This window comes from Colius striatus, chromosome W (genome assembly GCF_028858725.1).
Source record: "Colius striatus isolate bColStr4 chromosome W, bColStr4.1.hap1, whole genome shotgun sequence".
NCBI classification, from domain to species: Eukaryota; Metazoa; Chordata; class Aves; order Coliiformes; family Coliidae; genus Colius; species Colius striatus.
Window position 1 is genome coordinate 3,849,730 of NC_084789.1, and position 25,037 is coordinate 3,874,766.

The following is a 25,037-nucleotide window of genomic DNA, read 5'->3' on the forward strand; positions in this document are numbered from 1 at the left end:
GATTCATTTCTGGCCTTCCAAAAGCAACCGCTACGCTTACCAAAGCCCTGCTTCTCAGGAGGTTTCCGGACATTGCTGCAGATCGGAAGTAGAGAGTAACAGCTTTATCTGCTTTTGCTTTGCTTCCCGCACGCGCAGCTTTGCTGTTTCTTTATTAAACTGCTTGTATCTCAATCCACGATACTCCCATCTCATTTTCTCCCCTTCCCCGGCTTGCTGGGCAAGGTGGGGGATAGAGCGCTGTGGTGGGCACCTGGCATCTAGCCAGGATCAAACTACCACAGTGGCAAAGTGCTAGTTGCTATGCTGGTGTACTTGGGATAACGCCCACAGGAAAGCAGCTACAAAGGTGACACAGTGCTAGCTGATAGGCTACATGGGGATCTACGTAACACTGTAGTGAGGTTAACGTACCTGCTTTCTTGTAGTTCCTAGTGGCAGTGGCGTAACTTCTACCGGCAGTCTGTATTTCAAACGGGAGCTGAGCAGGCCAAGTGCATAGGACTGAAGGTAGCTTTCACAGGAAAGTAGCTGTGTCGTGGTTTTACCCAAAGGGAGAAAAGGGGAAAAAAAACCCCATGACTCCTCCCCCTCCCTCTCCCAGGGGATTGTAGAGGAAAAAAAAGTAAAAGAGCCCACGTAAGTTGAAATAAGAACAATTTACTAGGGAAAATTGAAGAGGAACAACTATTGTAGGCACAGATGTAGCTTGGACCAGCCAGCTTGAATAAAGATGGTAGGGATAAGTTAATGCAGCTGACATGCTACTTCAGAAACAGGTGCTGCAAGTTAATCAATTGGGTCCTGGGTGATCTCATGGGCAGAAGCAGCATATAAGGAGGTAGCTAGCAAAGGAAGGGTGGCTTTGAGTCAACTCTTGTGGTTGTACTATGCTGCCCCTGTACGTCTCTGCACATGCATTACTTAGACTCTCTACGTCTTCGAGTGAATATTGCCTGAACTACTACAACATTTGGTAACCCCGACGTGATACGCCGAATTGGTTGGATTAAGAACCCTCGGCAGAAAAGCACTTGGATTCCTGCTTAAAAAGGCAAGTGATCTGAGTAAAGTGATATAATGGGAAAAATGATAAGCAAAGAGGAAAATCCTATTGACACCCTCCAGCATATCCTTGCTGAGAAAGGATTCAATTATGAAAGAGAGGATTTGCTAAGACTTGTAAGATGGGGACAGGAAGTAGATCTCTTTGTTTCCCCCCAAGAAGTATATGAAAAGAGACACTGGGAAAACCAAGGAGACATGTTGAATAATGCTATCGGCTTGTGTAAATCGGTATCATCCATTATACACCAGCTAGAAGCTGAGCGTGCTGCAGCTGCTGCCATGAAAGCAGCAGCTGCTGTACCATCTGCGTTCCCGGTAGATGCTAAAAGGTTCTTTGGAGGTGGTGACTTTATAGTACCATCGGCTCCACCTCTAGAAGAAAATACTAAGAGACTCTTCGGAGGGGATAATGTCGTAACACCCTTGGCTCCACCTCTAGAAGAGGAGAGCATAGATGTGAGCCCACCTCCCCCAGAACGCCCTAGAGCACCTTTCCAGGAGCCAAATACGCGCATTGCTTCTCCTCCCCTCCCATCCACCCTTCACCATCCTGCCCCATCCCATCCTTCTGCTATGCCTGAAGGAGTACCTGGCAGAGAACGAAAGGTACGTTTTACAAATGACACTGTGGATATGCCATTGCCCCTGAGCTCATCAATCCTTGAGTGTATTCCTCTGCCATCATCACCCCCAACATCTAGTGAAGTTGAAGATCAACAAAGACAATTATTAAAGGAAGAATTAATACGACACGGAGAAGATATGAAACACACTTTGGCCCATTTGGAAGAACTGATGGAAAAACTAAAAGCAACAGCTAATCAACTGTTGGAACAAATTAATGAATTAACCAAATCAAAGATTAAAGTTTCATCCCCACAGGTGCTCAGAGACCCCCGGCCAGATGACTATGATCCGTCTAAGAAATGGAGAGGCCTCATACGTGATGTGGTAATCGAAGGAGAATTTATTCCACAAGCCTTTCCAGTAATAGTAGCACAAAGAAAATGACAACGGGCACCTTTGGATTGGAAGTTGGTAAGGGAAGGCCAGAACGCTGTAATGCAATATGGCTTGTCCAACCCATACGTTCAAACGTTATTGGATCATATTTTCGCCAGTGGATTAATGACTCCATTTGACTGCCGGAAGCTAGCAGAAACTTTCCTGAAGCCCACTCAGGTATTACTATGGGAGTCTGAATAGAAAAAAGAGTTGATCTGGCAGTAGTTAAAAATATGGACTTACAACAGGGACATCCGCGACGAGTCGTCACAGCAGATATGATGTTGGGTAAAGGACCGTTTGCTGACCCTCAGGTACAAGCCCGACTGCATGAAGCTATTTTGCAGCAAACACAGACACTGGCTCGTCAAGCATTTAAGATTGTTCCTGACATGGGGGTGCCAGTTCCCTCATATACAACTATTATACAAAACCTAATGAGCCTTTTATGACCTTTTTAGACCGTCTAAGAGCAGCTCTGGATCGTATACTAAACATGTCAACTGAAGTAAAGGCAGAAATAGGGTTACACTTAGCAGTTGCTAACGCTAACCATGACTGCAAAAAGATCCTGCAGGCTCTCCTGCGGACAGCAACTTTGGTCGACATGATAGAAGCCTGCTCTAGGGTAGGATCGTCAGCACATTTAGCTGAAGCTATGGCAACAGCATTAAAACCTTTAGTTCAACCTCACAAAGGAGATAGGAGGCCAAAGTGCTTTAACTGTGGAAAAATAGGACACGTGAAATATCAATGTCGGTCCAGACCATTGGTATGGACAAACAGCTCCGCCAGGCCATCTGGGTCCAACGGCAGATTTCATGGCAATTGTTACAGATGTGGCAAGTTTGGCCGTAGAGCCACTGAGTGCTGCTCTCGAGTGGCCAGACATACAATGCCTAAGGGAAACGGGTTAACGAGTGCAAAAAGGGCGAGCGCGATGACACAAAAACGCCCTTCAGCACTAACAGCTGCCTGGATGGCCTCAGATCAGCCACTGCAGGAAGCGCAGGAGTGCATGTGGAAACAGCAGTAGATGTAACCATCCACAACACGAAGGTAACAGTTATCTCCTCTAACGCTAACGGATCCCTTGGCTATGGTTTAAGTGCTTTGCTTTTAGGACGGTCATCGGCCTCTCAACAGGGTATTTTTGTGCTCCCCGGTGTAATTGATGCGGATTATGAAGGAAATATTGGAATAATGGTTAAAGTTTGGCAGCCACCAGTTCATATACCTAAAGGAACTAAAATAGCTCAATTAGTTCCTTTCAGAGCTAAAGTTCCTTTTGCAGGAAGTCGTAAGCGTCGAGACGGTGGTTTTGGATCCACTGGAGTACCTGAGGTAAGACTGGCAATGCCACTTTCACAGGGAAAGCCCACTCAGACGGTTGTATTCCATCATCCAAATGGTGAACACATGGTTGGGTACAACACATTACTGGATACGGGAGCAGATGTTACTATTGTTCCATTATCCTATTGGCCAAAAAGCTGGCCTTTAGAGAATTTAGACACCCCTGTTGTTGGAGTAGGAGGAATACAGATGACAAAAATTAGCAGAGACCTGATTTCGGTATGCATACAGGGCGAAGAGAATAGATGTGTGCAAATTAGGCCCTATGTAATGAATACTTCAGTTTGGCTTTTAGGTAGAGACGCCTTAAGCCAAATGGACTTTTGTTTGTCAAATGAAAAGTTTTAATGGTGGCCATTGATGGGCGACCAATCCTGAAGTTAACCTGGCTCACAGATAAACCAGTTGGGATTGATCAGTGGCCGCTAAGCAAAGAAAAGCTCGCCCACATTCATGAATTAGTAAATGAACAATTAGAGAAAGGTCATATTAAGCCATCCACCAGTCCATGGAACACATCAGTTTATACTATCCCTAAAAAATCAGGGAAGTGGAGGCTGTTACGTGATCTAAGAGCTGTTAATGCAGTGATGCAAGACATGGGTGCTTTACAGCCAGGATTACCCTCTCCTGCAATGCTTCCAAAAGAGTGGCCCCTGTTGGTGATTGACCTAAAGGACTGTTTTTTCACAATTCTCCTACATGAGGATGACAGTGAGAAGTTTGCCTTTACAGTACCATCGATTAACAAACAAGAGCCAGCAAAACGATATCAATGGACTGTTTTACCTCAGGGAATGAAGAACTCGCCAACTATTTGTCAAACTTATGTTGCCTGGGCGCTGGCACCTCTGCGCAAAAAATACCCTCGTGTCTTATTTTACCATTATATGGATGATATCTTGATTGCAGGAAAAGACCTGGACCAGCATCGCATTCTACAAGAAGTGAACCAGCAGTTAAGCATCTCCGGGTTGGTGATCGTGCCAGAGAAGGTACAAATGCACTTCTCTTGGAAATATTTAGGTAATATTATCACTGATGCGCACATTTATCTTCAGAAGGTGGCAATTAAAACAGATATTGCTAACTTAACAGATGTTCAAAAGCTAATAGGTGATATCCAATGGGTACGAACCACATGGGGTATCACAAATGAGGATCTTGTGCCACTAATGCCTTTGTTAAAGGGCTCAGTAGAGGCTGATAGTGCGCGAAAACTGTCTCGGCAGCAAATCCAAGCAATAGAAAAAATAGGAAACAAGATAGTCAATAACTACAGTCACCGATATGATCCTGACTTGTCAATTAATATTGCTGTGATAAGTCAAAACCAGCATGTAATGGCAGTCTTGATAGTTAATAGTTAAGGCCAGGAAACGTCTGCTGGAAATAGCAGGGATTGAGGCAGACGTCATTTTCGTTCCTCTCACAGATGAGTTCTTGAACTAGGCACTGCAACAATCTGATGAATTACAGTGGGCCTTATTGTCATATCCAGGAGCTATAAATAATCATCATCCGGCCCATAAATTGTTTTCTGTTAAATTTCAAATGGAAGACCGGCCGTTGAGATCAGCAGTACCCGTTAAAGGCCTGACTGTTTTTACCGACGCAAGTAAGATCCAAGCCAAAGCAGGAGTGGTTTGGTGGGAGAATGGAAAATGGCAAAATCTAACTGTTCACTCCCCAGGCAGTTCAGTTCAACTGCTGGAACTGATGGTTGTAGTTAAAACTTTTGAGAAATGGCCAGACGTCCCATTAAACATCATCTCTGATTCCCTCTATGTGGTCAATGCCGTCACTCGATTGGAGAGAGCATTGTTGAAAGAAATCTCTAATCAGAATTTGAATAACTTATTTCTGCGACTCTGGCATCAGATAAATGAACGTCAAACTGCTTATTATATTGGACATATTCGAAGCCATTCGGGCTTAAAAGATGGCCTATCAGTTGGCAATGAAATTGTTGACAAGATAGTGGCAGCTCCTTTATTGATACCTACGTGGCCAATAATTTGACAAATGTTCTCAAGCCCGAAGATCGCACGATTTTTTTCATCAAAGTGTGAAAATGCTGGCGAAGCAGTTTGACCTGACCATATCAGATGCTCAGGGTATTGTTTCCACGTGACCTGCATGCCAGAATCAAATTGGCCTAGGAGTAGGAGTCAATCCCAGGGGTCTGGCACCTTTAGGTATATGGCAATTGGATATCACCGTCTATGCTCCTTTTGGGCGATTTAAACGTATACATGTCACTATTGATACTTATTCAGCCATGGTTTGGGCCACAGCCTTAACCAGTGACAGTTCTCGAGACGTCATAAGACATTGGAGGAGTTGCTTTGAAGTCCTTGGTGTTCCAAGAGAGATAAAAACTGATAATGGCTCGGGATACATAGCCAGTAAAACACGTAAGTTTCTAAACTTATGGGGTGTTAAACATACTACTGGAATCCCAGGAAATTCCACCGGTCAAGCCATTATTGAACGGACACATCAAACCTTAAAAGGCCTGCTAGAAAAACAAAAAACGGGGGAAGAGGGGGTGAGTCCTCAAGACAGACTAATGAAAGCCCTTTATACAATGAATCATCTCAGAATTGTGGCAAACCGGAATGAACCACCGTCATTAACACACTTTGCCCAAATGAGTCGGGATTTGGATTTTACTGACAAACCTAAAGTTTAGTATAAGAATCCCACTACTGGAGAGTGGTAAGGACCTGCAGATCTGTTAACGTGGGGAAGAGGCTATGCTTGTGTCATTACAGATCAAGGTCCCTGATGGATTCCAGCAAAATGGATCAAGCCACATCAACAAAAAGGACTTAGCTGTAAGACCAATGGAAAAAACAATCTTGAGGAAAGAACCAAGTGATCCACCTTCAATCCATCACTCAATTAAAATGTAAACCCTCGCAACTGTTGCACCACGTACGCTGCTGTAAATTCCTTCAGCTATCTGTATTGCATTAAAAGAATTGAAGAACTTAAGATGACCACTGAGAACTTGAAAAAAAAATGGTGTATTTTCTACACATGAAGAGATACTTCCATCTTACAGATAATGCTCACAGATCAGAATGCTAAAGGATCTGAAGAAAAGTCCAGAACTACATCAGGAAAAAGAAATATCAGTGGAGCTACCAAGAACTCATCCCTTCCTGCCAGTGTGCATCCCTCCTAGCAACACATATCAGATTATGTTTATTTTGACTTTATGGATTTCTGTATTGTATTGTTCAGCGATATAGCTCTTATTGACCTTTTGTTGTAAACTCATGGCCATGGGTAAAAATATTTATGTTTTCTTCATGTACCTTTAACTTTGAAATGTGTTGCTAAAGGCTGGCTGGTTCAAAAAAGAAAAAGGGGGGAATTGTAGGCACAGATGTAGCTTGGACCAGCCAGCTTGAATAAAGATGGTAGGGATAAGTTAATGCAGCTGACATGCTACTTCAGAAACAGGTGCTGCAAGTTAATCAATTGGGTCCTGGGTGATCTCATGGGCAGAAGCAGCATATAAGGAGGTAGCTAGCAAAGGAAGGGTGGCTTTGAGTCTACTCTTGTGGTGGTACTATGTTGCCCCTGTACGTCTCTGCACATGCATTACTTAGACTCTCTACGTCTTCAAATGAATATTGCCTGCACTACTACAACAAACTATAACAAAGATAAGGGGATATTACAAAGAAAACTGGTGAGTGATGCAGTTACTCACCACCCGTAAACCGACCTAAGTGACCGCTCCGAACAGGACACCGAGAGCCCGCGACCCCGGAAGAGAGCTTCTTCCGGCTAGTCTCCACCTATATACTGGACATGACGCTGGGATGGTATGGAATACCTGCTGGCCAGCCTGGGTCAGCTGTTTAGGCTGTACCCTTTCCTCGTTCCGCACAGGAATTAACTCTATCCTAGCTCAAACCAGGACATTCCACCCCTTATTCTATACCATCTACACGTCATGTCTAGGTTTACACATCATAATCATCTACACATGCATAACATAGGGCAACTATAGGAATAACGACATTCAACAACTTTCATTATACAATTTAATTCACGGGTTATTCTCACCCAGAATCAAATTCCCTTGAGGCACACATTGAGTCTCCCCATCCTTGCACATCACCCACCAAGTACACCCAGGTCCTTGACAAAAATAATCCCGCAGATGGGTTTGCCTTTACCTGAGGCAGGTATCACTCAGACTGCCTTCCCTAACATGTCTTTTATATGTACCACAGGGACTTTGTCCCCTTCTACAATGTGTAAGGGTTCTGATTGGGCAGGGTCAATTCAACTGACAGATCCTCTGGAGTTGACTAACCAGGTGGCCTTTTCCAAGTGTGTAACCCAATGCTTGAAAGTTCCACCTCCCATTGCTTTCAGTGTGGTTTTCAAGAACCCATTGTATCTCTCAATTTTTCCTGAGGCTGGTGCATGATAGGGAATATTATAAACCCATTCAATGAAATGCTCTTTGGCCCAGGCATCTATGAGGTTATTTCTGAAGTGTGTCCCATTGTCTGATTCAATTCTTTTTGGGGTTCCATGTCACCACAGGACTTTCCTGTCAAGGCCTTGAATAGTGTTCCGGGCGGTGGCATGAGGCACAGGATATGTTTCCAACCATCCTATGTGTCGTGGTTTTGCCCAGCTAGCACAGCAGCACCATGACAGTCTCTCGCTCGGTGCCCCCATTCACCCTCATCCTCGTTAGGATGGCGGAGGCCCTAGTGAAATGCGAGTAAAAAGATAAGCAAGGTTGTTGTGGATTGAGACAACGGCAGGGAGGGCTCGCTGCCAATTATGGTTCTAGGCAAAACAGATTCCAGTACTCGACTTTGAGAGGAAAGTAGGAAAGTTTATTCTAGAAGAAACAGAAGGGAATAAATGCAAAAAGGGAGTAGGATGATGAGAAAATTACAACCAGCACTTTAAGATCTCCCTCCCCCATCCCTCCTTTCTTCCCGGGCCCAGCTCACTGCTCCCGATATCTCTACCTCCTCCTCCCTCAACGGCTCAGGCAGGCAGGGAATAAGGAATGTGGTCAGTCTCCCACAGATGGGCTCTGCCGCTTCTGTCTTCTCAGATGAGGACGACTGCTGGCATTCTTCCCCTGCTCCAACACGGGTTTCCTCCCCCGGGACACAGTCCTTAACGAACTTCTCTGGTGTGGGTTGCTTCCAATAGCTGTGGCTTCTGCTGATACAGGGTCTCTCACACCGGACGCAGTCCTTGGTAAATATCTCTGGATTCTTTGTCACGGTTGCAGTTTCTGCAGTTACAGGGTCCCTCTCTCGGAATGAGGCCTCTTCTGGGCATAAGTTTAATGAGCTGCTTTATCGTTGGTTCCTCCCCACAGTTACAGCTTTGGATAGGGGGTCCTTTCCTCGGGACACGTCCTACTCCGGCCATAGTGATAAAGGGTCCCTCCCATGGGACACGACCTCTTCCGGCCATAGTTTTAAAGAAGATAATCATTGCCCCTGGCTTGGGGTCTGCAGTGAAGTGGTTGGGTCCCTCCCACGGGACACGACCTCCTCCGGCCATAGTCACTGTCCCTGGCTTGTGATCTTTAATGAAGTGCATTGCTGCCCCTGGTCTAGGGTCAGCTTTAGCAACACGAGTCTCTGCCCCTGATACGGGCTCATTATCAAAATGAGTCTCTACTGCTGATACGGGGTCTTTATAGAAATGAAAATAAATCTCAGCTTCACCAGTTCTCTCCATAGAATGCAGGGGAGTCTCTGCTCCAACACACCTCCTCCTCTCTTTCATCACTGACCTTGGAGTCCGCATGGTTGTTTCTCTCAGTGTTCCTACTTCTTGCACCACCACCAGCCAGAAGAAGAAAGGGCAGAAGAAAGAAGAAGATGGAGGAAGAAACCTTCTCTTCATCTCCTTGTTAAAAAGTGATCATGGAGGCATCTAATTGGCTCAGCCCTAGAAGTGGGTCTGGCTCAGAGCTGGGGAGAGTTGCAAGCAACTTCTTACAGGAGCCATCATTACAGCCCCTTCCCCTTACCAAAAAAGGCTATCATGTCAAACCATGACACTATGGTTGCCTCCACCATTGTGAGCACATGGCGTTTGCCATGTAATCAATCTGCCAAGCCTCTCCGTATTTATATTTCTGCCATCATCCTCCATACTATATGGGCTTCAACCGTTTGACTTGTTTGATTGTAGCACATCTCACACTCATAGATAACCTGTGCAATAGTGTCAAAGGTTAAGTCCACCCCTCGATCACGGGCCCATTTATAGGTAGCATCTCTGCCTTGATGACCTGAGGTATCATGAGCCCATCGAGCTAAAAATAATTCCTGCTTTTGTTGCTAATCCAGATCTATCTGAGAAAGCAGCCTTGTAAACTTGCTGGTTATGAAGATGTTCTTCCGTGGCCCACTTTTTGGGTACGTGAGCATCTACATGGCGCACCTTCACAACTAGTTTCTCCATTCGAGCAGCAATGTCCTGCCATAGTAGAGCAGCACAGACGTGTTTGCCCTGTAGTTGCCAGTTGTTCTGACTCCATTGCTGTAGCCATCCCCACAGAGCGTTTGCCACCATCCACGAATCAGTGGAGAGGTAGATCCTTGGCCATTTTTCCCGTTCAGCAATGTCTAAAGGCAACTGGATGGCTTCTACCTCTGCAAACTGACTGGATTCACCCTCTCTTTCTGCAGCTTCTGAAATTTTGTGTAAGGGACTCCATACAGCTGCCTTTCATCTTCGATGCCTTCCCACAAGGCAGCAGGACCCATCGGTAAACAGGGCATATCGCTTCTCATCTTCTGGCAGTTCATCATACGATGGGACCTCGTCAACACGTGTCATCTTCTCTGGTGATATTTCACCATCTTCGCACTCTGGCCAGTTTGCGATCACCTCCAGAATCCCAGGACGGCTAGGCTTCCCTATGCGAGCTCGTTGTGTGATCAGTGCGATCCACTTACACCATGTAGCATCAGTTGCATGATGCGTAAGGAATGCCTTCCCCTTGAATATCCAGCCGAGCACTGGCAGTTAAGGCGCTAAGAAGAGTTGTGTTTCTGTGCCAATCACTTCTGATGCAGTTTGAACTCCTTCATATGCTGCCAGTATCTCCTTCTCGGTTGGAGTGTATCAGGTCTCGGATCCTCTGTATCCCTGACTCCAGAACCCAAGGGGTCGGCCTCAACCCTCCCCAGGTGCTCTCTGGCTCCAACTCTTCTTCCTTCTGTGATATCCCTTGTTCATCTTCATTCTTGGTGCTGTGAACTTTTTTTTTTCTGTGTTATTTTTTCTGTACAGGAGCAACTGATACTGGCACAAATTGATACTCTGATTCAACAGCAAATGTATCAGTTGCCTGGGTTTGAGTAGCCACAGTTGTAAAAGCAGCAGTCTGAGTGTGAGTGGACACAGCAACAATATCCACTGTCTGGGTATGAGTATCCACAGTGGTAACAGCAACAGTGTCTACTGTCTGGATATGAATGTCCACAGTGGTAACAGCAAGGGAGTCTGCTGCTTGGGTGTGAATGTTCACAGCTGTAACAGGGACATCCACTGCCAGAGTCGGAATAGCAACTGGTTCCGGCACAGATTAATTAGGAATGGGTTCGTGTGTTCTCCAAATCTTTACAGGTAAAAAACTCCTTGGACACTTGCCCATATTCTGTATGCCTCTCCTCACATAGCTGCCAAACCTCTCAGTTCTCTAAAAAACAATTTTTACAATCCAAGCCGAGGTGAAAACAGGGGAAAATAATACAAACATGGTAATTAGAGCATTCCAAGTATTATCGTTAGAATCCATTAGAAGCACCTTGAAGATATGAGGGTAGAGTGACATAGTGGGAGTGACAAAAAGGTGAGCAGGCCAAGTGCGCGGGATTGGAGGTAGCTCCCACGGGAAAGCAGCAGCAAAAGTTGAACAGTGCTGGCCTATATCCTACACAAGGACCTACGTAACACTGTATGTGGGGTTCCCATATCTGATTTCTTGTAGCTGCCTGTGGCAGTGACGCAACTTCAACTCGTAGCCTGTATTTTTTCAATGAGACCTGAGCAAGCAAAATGGCGCAGGATTGAAGATAGCTCCCATAGGAAAGCAGTTGCAAAGGTTTTATAGTGCTGACTGATAGGGTACACGGGCACCTACGTTCCACTGTAGTAGGGCTCTGCGTACCTGCTTCCATGTAGAATTCAGACGCAGTGGCGTAACTTCTACCGGCAGCCTGTATTTTCAATGCGAACTAAGCAGGTCAAGTGCATGGGATTGGAGATAGTTCCCACATGAAAGGAGCTGCAAAGGTTGCACAGTGCTGGGTGATAGGCTACCCGGGGATCTACTTACCACTCTAGGTGAGGTCTGCCTACATGCTCTCTTGTAGCTCCCTGTGGCAGTGGACCAACTTCCACCATCAGCCTGTATTTTTCAATGGGAGCTGAGCAAGTCAAATGCTCAGGACTGAAGATAACTCCAACAGGAAAGCAGCTGCAAAGGTTTTACAGTGCTGGCTGATAGACTACACAGGGGCCTACGTAGCACAGTAGGTGGGGTCTGCATAGCCGCTTTCTTGTAGCTCAAAGACGCAGTGGCGTAACATGTACCTGCAGGTTGTATTTCAAATTGGAGCTGAGCAGGCCAAGTGCGCAGTATTGGAGATAGCTCCAACAGGAAAGCACCTGAAAACGTGGCACAGTACCTTTTGATAGGCTACAGGGGGACCTCTATACCCGGCAGTCTATGTTTTCAATGGGAGGTGAGCAGGCGAAGTGCGCGGGATTAGAGATAGCTCACACGGGAAAGAAGCTGCAAAGGTGGAACAGGGTTGGTTGATAGGCTACACGGAGACCTACGTACCACTGTAGGTGGGGTCTGCGTACAAGCTTTCTTGTAGCTCCACGATGTGTAACTTCTACCAGCAGCGTTTTTTCAATGGAAACTGAGAAGGTCAAGTGCACAGGATTGGAGATAGCTCCCACAGGAAGGAATATGCAAATGTGGCACAGTGTTGGGTTATAGGCTACACGGGAGCTTGAGTTCCACTGTAGGTGGACTCTGCGTACCTGCTTTCTTGTAGCTCTCAGAAGCAGTGGAGTAACTTCTAACGACCGCCTGTATTTTTTCAATGGGAACTGAGCAGGCCAATGACGCATGATTGGAGATAGCTCCTACAGGAAAGCAGCTGCACAGGTGGCACAGTGCAGGCTGATAGGCTATAAGGGGACCTACGTACCACTGTAGGTGGGGTCTGCGTACCTGCTTTCTTGTAGCTCCCTGTGGCAGTGGAGCAACATCCCCTGGCAGCTTGTATTTTAAGTGGGAACTGAGTAGGTCAAGTGCACAGGACTGGAGATAGCTCCCACAGGAAAGCAGTTGAAAAGGTAGCTTTACTGGGTCTTGGATGGTAGTTATTTTCCACAGCAGCTCTTGCAGTGCTGTGCTTACTGTTGATAATATTCACTAGCCAATTTAAGTGACTCATAGATCAAATTTATTAAGCAAGCGGCAAATAAGCAAAACAGCTCTGCTCCACGAACGACGTGCGATCCCCCCCCCCCCCGTATCACAGTCCTTTTATACAGTCCTTATCGGTCGGGTGCATCGCTCCCTGGTGTACTCTGCTGTAGTGGGTCTGGGACGGTAGTGATTTTCCACAGCAGCTCCTGCAGTGCTGTGCTTACTGTTGATATCAATATTATGACTACCGCTTGCACAACATCAGGGCTGTCCCTCCAGCATTCCTTCCCCCACCTTCACCAATAGCTGTGAGTGGGCATGATCTTGGGAGGGACCATGGCCAGGACAGCTGACCCAGGCTGACCAAGGAGATATTCCATACCATATGACGTCAGCTCAGTAATATAAACTGGGGGAGAGGAGCAGGAAGGGGAGGCGAGATTCATTTCTGGCCTTCCCAAAGCAACCGCTACGCGTACCGAAGCCCTGCTTCTCGGGAGGTGGCCGGACATCGCTGCTGATGGGAAGTAGAGAGTAACAGCTTATCTCATTTGCTTTGCTTCCCGTGCGCGCGGCTTTGCTGCTTATTTATTAAACTGCTTTTATCTCAACCCACGAGACTCCCATCTTATTTTCTCCCCTTCCCTGGCTTGCTGAGGAGGTGGGGGATAAAGCGGTGTGGTGGGCACCTGGCATCCAGCCAGGCTCAAACTACCACATCTGCGCATGTGCCCGTCTTGTAACTAGGGGGTCTTCTTCTGCCTCCTGGTGGTCGTAGGGTGGTCGCTGGGATGAAGTCAGTAGTCTTCCTCTAGTGACTCGCTCATGAACTCTTCTCTTGACTCTTATCAGCTCATGCGCAACCTATTGTACCTCCTAAAAGCATCTCAGCCAACTGCACCTGTTCACATTGGAGAAACTTTATGGTTATAGCTTTACAAGACTTTTACAATGACTTCAAATGGTTCCTTGCACAACTATTCTTTCCTGATTAACGAACATGACCTTTTCCATGACATAATGACAGCCTTTGTTTTCAATGGGAGCTGAGCAGGCCAAGTGCGCCAAATTGGAGATACATCCCACAAGAAAGCAACTGCAAAGGTGGAACAGTACTAGCTCAGAGGCTACATGGGGACCTACGTAAGCTGTAGGTGGGTTCTGCGTACCTGCTTTCTTGAAGCTCCACGACGCAGAGGTGTAACTTCTACCGACAGCATATATTTTCAATAAGATCCTAGCAGGGTAAGTGCGTGGGATTGAAGATAGCTCCCAGAGGAAAGCAGCTGAAAAAGTTGCATAGTGCTTGCTGATAGCCTACACGGGGACCTACGTACCACTGAAGGTGAGATCTGCGTACCTGCTTTCTTGTAGCTCCCAGTGGCAGTGGCGTAACTTCTACTGGCAGCCTGTATTTTTTCAATGGGAGCTGAGCAGGCCAAGTGCGCAGGATTTGAGATAGCTTCTACAGAAAAGCAGTTGCAAAGGTGGCACAGTGCTGGGTGATAGACTACGCAGGGAACTACGTACCACTGTAGGTTCGGTCTGCGTACCTGCTTTCTTGTAGCTCCCTGACGCAGTGGCGTAACTTCCACCAAGAGCCTGTATTTTTTCAATGGGAGCTAAGAAGGCCAAGTGAGCGGGATTGGAGATAGACCCCACTGAATAGCAGTTGAAAAGATGGCACAGTGCTTGGAGATAGGCTACACGGAGACCTACGTACCACTAAAGGTGAAATCTGCGTACCTGTTTTCTTTTAGCTCCCAGACGCAGTGGCGTAACTTATACCGGCAGTCTATTTTTTCAATGGGAACTGAGTAGGCAAAGTGCACCGGCTTGGAGATAACTCCCACAGCAAAGTAGCTGAAAACATTTTACAGTGCTTGCTTATAGGCTACACGGAGACCTACGCACCACTGTAGGTGGGATCTCCCTACCTACTTTCTGGTATCTCAATGATGCAGTTGTGTAAGATCTACCGGCAGCCTGTATTTCAAAGGAGAGCTGAGACGACGGGGGACTGGAGATAGCCCCCACAGGAGAGCAGCTGACAAGGTGGCTGTAGTGTGTCTGGGATGGTAGTGATTTTCCACAGCAGCTCTTGCAGTGCTCTGCTTACTGTTGATATCAATATTAAGACTACTGCTTGCACAGCATCAGGGCTGTCCGTCAAGCATTCCTTCCCTCACCTTTACCAATAGCTGTGGGTGAGCACAATCTTGGGAGGGACCACGGCCAGTATAGCTGACCCAGGCTGACCAAGGAGATATTTCATACCATATGATGTCAGGTCAGTAAAATAAACTGGAGGAGAGGAGCAGGAAGGGGAGGCAAGATCCATTTACTGCATTCCAAAAGCAACCACTACGCGTATCAAAGCCCTGCTTCTCGGGAGGTGGCCGGACATTGCTGCAGATGGGAAGTAGAGAGTAACAGCTTTATCTGCTGTTTCTTTGCTTCCCGCACGCGTGGCTTTGCTGCTTCTTTATTAAACTGCTTTTATCTCAACCCCCGAGACTCCCATCTCATTTTCTCCCCTTCCCTGAATTTACTGTGCTGTGGGAGCTATCTTGTGGAGGTCATGGGGCAAAGCACCTCTTTCCCCTCAGCTCGGACTGATCTAGACAATTTTGTTATACAGACTTCCCAGGTCCTTAGACATTCTTATATGAGAGTTTTAATATTACTAATTAATATGGCTGCTATATTACATATTTTGTGGAATCTGGACTCATCTGGCTATCAGAGAGGACAAATTTGCAATGGAAACATGTTAAAATGCCCCCTGAAGCGACCAGTCCCTGGGTGGCAGGGTGTGTGGATGAATATGGACAAATTCCTAGGACGGTTATCACCTCCTGTAACCTGGGATTTTACACCTGAACAGATAAAAAACCCTGCTTTACTGGAACGCCACCTGATAGAAGGGTGTCTTGCCTACCCCAATGAGGCCCATGAGGCTCAGGCACTATACTGGGGCCTAGCCTCTGCCTACCGAGCCGCACTGTAATCCTCTCAGAGAACTATGGTTGAAGTGGAAACTCAAATTGTATCTGAGATCACCATGGTGGAGTCAGGGAATCAAAGAGCCACCACAGTTGTTGCCCCAGTAGTGAAAAAGAAACAGTGGATAAGGAGGTCAAGTCCATATCATTGATTAGCAAGGGCAGAAGAGGAAGAAGAGGAAAGATTAGAAGAAAAAGCTGATCCTTCAGTAATGAGATCAGGAGAAGGAATGAAAGAAATTGAAAAGGAAATGGAAACTACTCGGTCCCTCACCTCATCAGAACTTCAGGATATGCCAAGAGATTATGTTGAGGAATCTGGAATCACGAAAAATTTATCTACAAAGGAATGAAGTTAAGCAGTCACTTCTTTATTATGCAGCACTGGGAAAACACGGGGGATCTCTCCTCCATAGGTGCTTCATTGTAAGTTACAATTTTCATGGTTTTTATACAGCTCAAACAAAAGAATCAAATTTGCAAACACAAGCATGCATAAAATGTCCATCTATATATTTAGTCGTTCACCTTGAATAGTTCCCAACAAACACAAAATTTCAAAAATCACAGTGATTTGTCAAAAAAATATATCAGTCCCTTTGTTTTAGTAACAACTAAGGTATCAGCCAAGGTAACCTAACGAATATATTTAACAGGGTTTTTTAGTTAAGGCAACAACTAAGGTAACCTAACAAATACATTTACCAGGGTCTGGTAGCTAGGGTAACAGGTCCCTTAATAGATAGGTGCTGGAGTTATTTCCAAGTGCTTAGCTAATTGACTGAACTATTACTAGGTAGTTAACAAGTGCTTAACCAGTGCTTGGCTACTTATTGTGATGGTAAGTTTTTAACTAAAAAAATTGTGTATCTGCAACAATTACAGTCACCAGCCAGGTGAGGGGATTGGTGCCTGGCTGCTCTAATGTTTGGATAAGGGGGCTGACAGTCAGCAATGTGAAAGTAGAGAAGCCCAAAAGCTGGGATCTCTTGCTAGGGACGGGGGAATTGATAGAGGCATTGGAAAGAAGACCGCAATTTGCAGTTTCTGGAAACGACTCCTCTCAAGTGTAAGGGCAAGATACTCATTCAAGGAAGATCTTGTAAATGCACGAGGAAAGTGGACTAGAGCTGATAAAGGCATCCAATACCTAAGGATTGTGTTGAAAGCTGTGTTGAAAGTCATCTATGGTGATCTAGATAATGCTGAGGCCTCCACAGATCCAGACGATGTCCAGTGCACACGGGCTATGTGGAGAAAAGTGATTCAGAGTGCCCCAGCTACGTATTCTAATATCTTGTCAATGGTGTATCACCTAGACATGGATATACCAACAGTGGAGAGAATATTTTCTTGGTTACAAAACTATGAAGAGAGCCTCTGCACCTCCTCACCAGTGTGGGATGATGGCCTGACTGTCAGAACTGCCCCAAGAATTCGGTCATCCACTGTCCCGACCAGGGGAAAAGGAAGTCCCAGACGCAGAAGTACACCACAAAATGAACTCTGGCTCTTTTTGCATGGTCAAGGAGAGGATATTAGGAAATGGGATGGTGAACCCACTTTTAAGCTGGAAGCGCATGTACGTGAACTAAGGGGGAAGACAGCTGTTAAAAAAGGACTACCCAAGAGGGCTGTCAGCATAATAGCTGCCAGAACAAAAGAGGATTATCAGCAATCTCAAAGATATAGAAGAACTGCAACCACTTCCTTTGATGCCAATTAGGATACTTCAGGTCTAAAATTACAAGGATCAGATAGCAAATACTCTGATGAACAGAAATAGAGGGTCCCTGTCTCCAGCCAGGAGGAGGAAAGGGATGACCAATTCTACTGCACTATGTGAGGTTGATGGCCTGACACTTCAAACCCACAAAGGTATAAAGCCTTAGTAGACACAGGGGCACAGTGTACATTGATGCCATCAAGGTATAGAGGCACAGATTCTGTCTGGATGTCTGGAGAGACAGGGGGATGTGAAGAGTTACCTGTATTAGAGGCTGAAGTGAGCTTAACAAGGGACAAATGGGAAAAACACCCCATTGTGACTGGTCCAGAGGCCCCTTGTATTCTTGGCATAGATTACCTCAGGAGAGGGTACTTCAAAGACTCCAAGGGGTATCGATGGGCTTTTGGTATAGCCACTGTAAATACAGAGAAAATCAAACAACTCTCCAGTTTACCTGGCCTCTCAGAAGACCCTTTTGTTGTGGGATTGCTACAAGTTCAAGAGCAACAGGTACCAATTGCTACCAGGACAGTGCACCGGAGGCAATATCGCACGAACCGAGATTCCCTGGCTCCCATCCGTGAGTTGATTCATCAACTGGAGGCTCAAGGAGTAATTAGCAAAACTCATTCCCCATTTAATAGTCCCATATGGCCTGTGAAAAAATCTGATGGAGGGTGGAGGTTAACAGTAGACTATCGTGACCTGAATGAAGTGACACCACCACTGAGTGCTGCTGTACCAGACATGTTAGAGCTCCAGTATGAACTGGAGTCAAAAGCAGTCAAGTGGTATGCTATGATTAACATCACTAATGCATTCTTCTCAATTCCGTTGGCAGCAGAGTGCAGGCCACATTTTGCCTTCACATGGAGAGGTGTCCAATATACCTGGAATCGATTGCCCCGGGGGTGGAAACATAGTCCTACTATTTGTCATGGTGTAATCAAAACTGTGCTGGAAATGGATGATGCCCCCGAACATTTACAGTACATTGATGACATAATTGTATGGGGCAACAAGGCAGAAGTGTTTGAGAAAGGGAGTAGAATAATTCAGATTCTCCTAAAAGCTGGTTTTGCTGTAAAAAGAAACAAAGTAAAGGGACCTGCACAAGAGATCCAGTTTTTGGGCATAAAATGGCAAGATGGGCGTCGGCATGTGCCTCTGGATGTTGTGAACAAAATAGCGACTATGTCTCAACCGACTAATAAGAAAGAAACACAAGCTTTCCTGGGCCTTGTGGGATTCTGGAGGATGCATATCCCAGGTTATAGTGAGCTTGTGTGCCCTCTTTTTAGAGTAATCAGAAAGAAGAACTGTTTTGAGTGAGGCCTTGTGCAACAACAAGCTTTTCAACAAATTAAACAGGAAATAGCTCGTACAGTCGCCCTTGGGCCCATCCGTACAGGCCTAGATGTGCAGAATATCCTCTACACTGCCGCTGGAGAGCATTGTGTCACCTGGAGCCTCTGGAAGAAAACATCTGGAGAAACCCGAGGTCGACCATTAGGGTTTTGGAGCCGAGGATATCGAGGATCAGAAGCCCACTACATTCCAACTGAAAAAGAAATACTAGCAGCATATGAGGGACTTCAAGCTGCTTCAGAATCATTGGCACAGAAGATTACCCCCTCTTGGCACCACGTCTGCCTGTGCTACACTGGATGTTCAAAGGGAAAACCCCTTCTATACATCATGCAACCAGCGCTACATGGAGTAAGTGGATGACGTTGATTACACAACGATCTCGGCTGGGGAAATCTAATCGCCCAGGAATCCTGGAAGAGATCATGGACTGGACAGAAGGCAGGTATTTTGGAGCATTGCCTGAGGAAGTAGCTCATGCCCAAGAGGCACCACCATATAACGAACTATCAGAAGATGAGAGTCTTTGTTTACTGATGTGGATCCTGCCGCGTGGTAGGAAATCATTGTAAGTGGAAAGCTGCTGTGTGGAGTCCCACACGACGAGTTGTTGAGGTCACTGAAGAAGAAGGTGAGTTGAGTCAGTTTGCTGAAGTCAAAGCCATCCAACTAGCTCTAAAGATTTCAGAATGAGAGAAGTGGCCAGTACTCTATCTTTATACTTACCCCTGGATGGTGACTAATGCCCTATGAGGATGACTACAGCAATGGAAGAAGACCAAGTGGCAGCGCAAGGGTAAACCTATCTGGGCTGTTGCATTATGGCAAGACATTGCCGCTCGGGTGGAAAATATGACCCTGAAAGTACGTCATGGAGATGCTCACGTGACCAAAAGCCGTGCCACTGAAGAACAATGGAACAACCAACAGGTAAAGCTGCCAAAATTGAAGTAGCTCAGGTAGACCTAGTCTGGGAGCATAAAGGTGAGCAAAGGAAGAGATGCAACATATAGATGGGCTCGTGATCGAGGGGTGGACTTCCCCATGGAAGCCATCACACAGGTCACCCATGAATGTTAAACGTTTGCTGCAATCAAGCGAGCCACACGAATCAAGTCTCCCTGGAACAGAGACCGATGGCTGGGTTTTCAATATGGTGAGGCCTGGAAAATTGACTACGTTGGTCCGCCACCACGAATACAGCAAGGCAAGCGTTATATACTGACCATGGTGGAAGCAAATACCGGTGGGTTGGAAACATATCCTGTAAACCATGCCACTGCCTGAAATACTGTCTTTGGTCTTGAAAGGCAAGTTTTGTGGTGACACGGTACTCCAGAAAGAATTGAATCAGACAACTGAACTCATTTTCGAAATAATCTCATAAACTCCTGGTCAAAGAAACATGGCATTGAGTGGATATACCACATCCCCTATCACTCACAAGCCTCTGGAAAGATTCAAAGGTATAACGGATTACTAAAGACCACGTTGAGAGCACTGGACATGGAAGCGTGGAATAAAAATTTAGCAGAAGCCACTTGGCTGGTTAACAGCAGAGGTTCAACTAACCGTCCTGGTCCTACCCAAACAAAACCACTACATAATGTGGGAAAAGATAAGGTCCCTGTAGTGCACCCAGGGAAATGGCTGGGGAAGGCAGCATGGTTTGCACCTCCCATGGGAAAGGGCAAACCCATTTGTGGGATTGTCTTTGCTCAAGGACCTGGGTGTACTTGGTGGGTGATGAGAAAGGATGGGGAATCTTGATGTATGCCTCAAGGAGACTTAACCTTGGGAGAAAAATAACCTGTTATGTGAGTTATCTGTTGTAGACAATGAGGTATGAACTTCGCAAGAAAACCGGACAAGTGGACAAACCAAGTCGGTGCTGGTGCCCAACACTGAACACACTGTTTCCCCTGGCCTGGATATCCATCTTGATGGATGAGACTTAAGTTACGACCTGCTCCAGTGAATATCTACAGAGGATGAAAGATAGAAGAATGTTGTTTGTTTGTTTGATGCAAGATGCAAGAGGGAATACAAGAATGATGTTTGTCTGTTGAAGAGTGGGGGTACTGATAAATGAGAGTATATAAGAATGTATATGGTTGGTCAATTATGGGTTTTGTGAGCATGACATAAATGGTATGGAATAAGGGGTGGAGACTGTAGTGGGTCTGGGATGGTAGTGATTTTCCACAGCAGCTCCTGCAGTGCATTGCTTACTGTTGATATCAATATTATGACTACCGCTCGCACAGCATCAGGACTGTCCCTCCAGCATTCCTTCCCTCACCTTCACTAATAGCTGTGAGTGAGAACAATCTTGGGAGGGAACACGACTAGAACAGCTGACCCAGGCTGACCAAGGAGATATTCCATACCATATGACGTCAGCTCAGTAATATAAACTGCGGGAGAGGAGCAGGAAGGGAGGCAAGATTCATTTCTCACCTTCCAAAAGGAACCGCTACACATATCAAAGCCCTGCTTCTTGGGAGGTAGTCGGACATGGCTGCAGATGGGAAGTATAGAGTCACAGCTTTATCTGCTTTTGCTTTGCTTCCCGCGAGCGCAGCTTTTTTGTTTCTTTATTAAACTGCTTTTATCTCATTGTCGTGGTTTGGCCCAGCTAGCACAACAGCACCACGACAGTTTCTCGCTCGATGCCCCCATTCACCCCTACCCTCGTTAAGATGGCGGAGGACCCAGCGAAATGGGAGTAAAAAGATAAGCAAGATTGTTGTGGATTGAGACAAGGGCAGGGAGGGCTCACTGCCAATTATGGTTCTGGGCAAAACAGACTCTAGTACTCGACTTAGAGAGGAAAGTAGGAAAGTTTATTCTACAAGAAACAGAACAGAATAAAAGCAAAAAGGGAGTAGGATGATGAGAAAATTACAACCAGCACTTTAAGATCTCCCTCCCCCATCCCTCCTTTCTTCCCGGGCCCAGTTCACTGCTCCCGATATCTCTACCTCCTCCCCCCTCCAACGGCTCAGGGGGGCAGGGAGTGGGGGATGTGGTCAGTCTCTGACAGATGGGCTCTGCCGCTTCTGTCTTCTCAGATGAGGATGACTCCTGGCATTCTTCCCCTGCTCCAACACGGGGTTCCTCCCCCGGAACACAGTCCTTAACAAACTTCTCTGGTGTGGGTTGTTCCCAGCAGCTGCGGCTTCTGCCGATACAGGTTCCCTTCCACGGGACACAGTCCTTGGTGAATATCTCTGACATGGATTCTTCACCGCGGTTGCAGTTTCTGCACTTGCAAGGTCCCTTCCACGGGACACAGTCCTTGGTGAATATCTCTGACATGGATTCTTCACCGTGGTTGCAGTTTCTGCAGTTGCAAGGTCCCTCTCTCGGGACAAGGCCTCTTCTGGGCATAAGTTTAATGAGCTGCTTTGTCGTGGGTTCCTCCCCACAGTTGCAGCTGTGGATATTGGGTCCCTTCCTCGGGACAGGGCCTGCTCCGGCCATAGTGATAAAGGGTCCCTTCCTCGGGACAAGGCCTCCTCCGGCCAAAATCACTGTCTCTGGCTCGGGGCCTTTAATGAAGTGAATCACGTCCCCTGGTGCGGGGTCAGCTTTAGCAAAATGAGTCTCTGCCCCTGATGCGGGCTCATTATCAAAATGAGTCTCTCCCGCTGATGTGGGGTCTTTAAAGAAATGAAAATAAATCTCAGCTTCACCAGTTCTCTCCATAGAATGCAGGGGAGTCTCTGCTACAGTACATCTCCTCCCTTTCATCACTGACCTTGGAGTCCGCATGGTTGTTTCTCTCACTGTTCCTACTCCTTGCACCACCACCACCAGAAGAAGAGAAGAAGGGGCAGAAGAAGGAAAGAAAATGGAGGAAGACACCTCCCCTTCCGGCTTCTTCTTAAAAAGTGATTGTGGAGGCGTCTAATTGGCTCAGCCCCAGAAGTGAGTCTTTTCTGAGCTGGGGAGAGTTGTGAGCAACTTCTTGCAGGAGCCATCTTTGCAGCCCCTTCCCCCATACCAGAAAAGGCTGTCATGTCAAACCATGACACTCATCCCACAAGACTCCCATCTTATTTTCCTCCCTTCCCTGACTTTCTGAGGAGGTGGGGGATAGAGCGGTGTGGTGGGCACCTGGCATCCAGCCAGGGTGAAACTACCACAGTGGCAAAGTGTTGGCTGCTGTGCTGGTTGATTGGAGATAGCTCCCACAGGAAAGTAGCTGAAAAGGTTAGAAAGTGCTGGCTGTTAGACTACACGGGGATCTACGTTTGAATGTCGGAGGGATCTGCGTACCCGCTTTCTTGTAGCTTCCAGAGGCAGTAGCGTAACTTCTATCGGCATCTTGTATTTTTTCAATGGGAGCTGAGCAGGCCAAGACCGCGGGATTGGAGATAGCTCCCACAGGAAAGCAGCTACAAAGGTGGCACGGTGCTGACTGATAGGCTACACGGGGGCCTACGTACCACTGTAGGTGTTATCTGCCTACCTTCTTTCATGTAGAACCCAGACGCAGTGGCGTAACTTCTACTGGCAGTCTGTATTTAAAATGTTAGCTGAGGAGGCCAAGTGCGCGGGGTTGGAGATAGCTCCGAAAGGAAAGTAGCTGCAAAGGTGGAAGGGTGTTGGCTGATAGGCTACACGGGGATCTACGTACCACTGTAGGTGAAGTCTGCTTATCTCCTTTCTTGTAGCTCCCAGATGTCATGATGTAACTTCTTCCTGCAGCCTTTACTTTTAATGGGAGCTGAACAGGCAGAGTGCACGGGACTGGAGGTAGCTCTCACAGGAAAGCAGCTGTAATGGTTGCACAGTGCTAGCTGATAGGATACACGGGGACCTACATACCACTGAAGGTGGACTATGTGTACCTGGTTTCTTGTAGCTCCCAGAGGATATAGCATAAGATGTACTGGCAGCCTGTATTTTCAAAGGGAGCTGAGAAGGCCAAGTACGTGGGATTGTAGGTAGCTCCCACAAGAAAGTAGTTGCAAAAGTGGTACAGTGCTGGCTAATAGACTACACGGGAACCAATGTACCAGTGTAGGTGGTGTCTGCGTATGTTCTTTCTTATAGCTTACAGTGGAAGTGCCCTAAGTTGTATAAGCAGCCTTTATTTTCAATCGGAGCTGAGCAGCACTGAGCCTATCAGCCTATCAGCCGTCACTGTGCCACCTTTGCAGCTACTTTCCTGTGGGAGTTATCTCCAATCCCACCGACTTGGTCATCTCAGCACCCTTTGAAAATAAAGGCTGCCAGTAGAAGTTACGCCACTGCCTCTGGGAGCTACAAGAAACCAGATACGCAGACCCCACCTAGAGTGGTTCGTAGGTCGCCGGGTAGCGTATTAGTCAGCACTGTGCCAACTTTGCAACTGCTTTCCTGTAGGAGCTAAGTCGAATCCCGCACACTTGGCCTGCTCAGTTCCCATTGAAAATACAGGCTGTCGGTATATGTTACTCCACTGTTTCTGGGAGCTACAAGAAGCAGGTACACAGACCTCACCTAAAGTAGAAAGTAGGTCCCCGTGTAGCTTATAAACCAACACTGTCCCACCTTTGCAGTTGCTTTCCTTGGGAGCTATCTCCAATCCTGCGCACTTGATCTTCTCAGAAACCATTTAAAATATAGACTGCTGTTAGAAGTTACGCCACTGCCTCTGGGAGCAACAAGAAACAGGCACACAAACCCCAAGTAAAGTGGTAAGTAGGTCCCCGTATAGCTTATAAGCCAGCACTATGCCACCTTTGCTGTTGTTTTCCTTGGGAGCTATCTCCAATACCAAGCACGTGGCCTGCTAAGCTCCCTTTAAAAAAAATACATGCTGCCGGTAGAAATTATGCCACTGTGTCTGGGAGCTACAAGAAAGCAGGTGCTCACACCCCACCTACAGTAAAACATACGTCCCCGTGTAGCCTATCAGCCAGCACTGTGCCACCTTTGCAGCTGCTTTCTTGTGGGAGATATCTCCAATCCCGCGCACTTGGCCTGCTCAACTCCCATTGAAAATACAGACTGCTGGTAGAAGTTAGGCCAGTGTGTCTGGGAG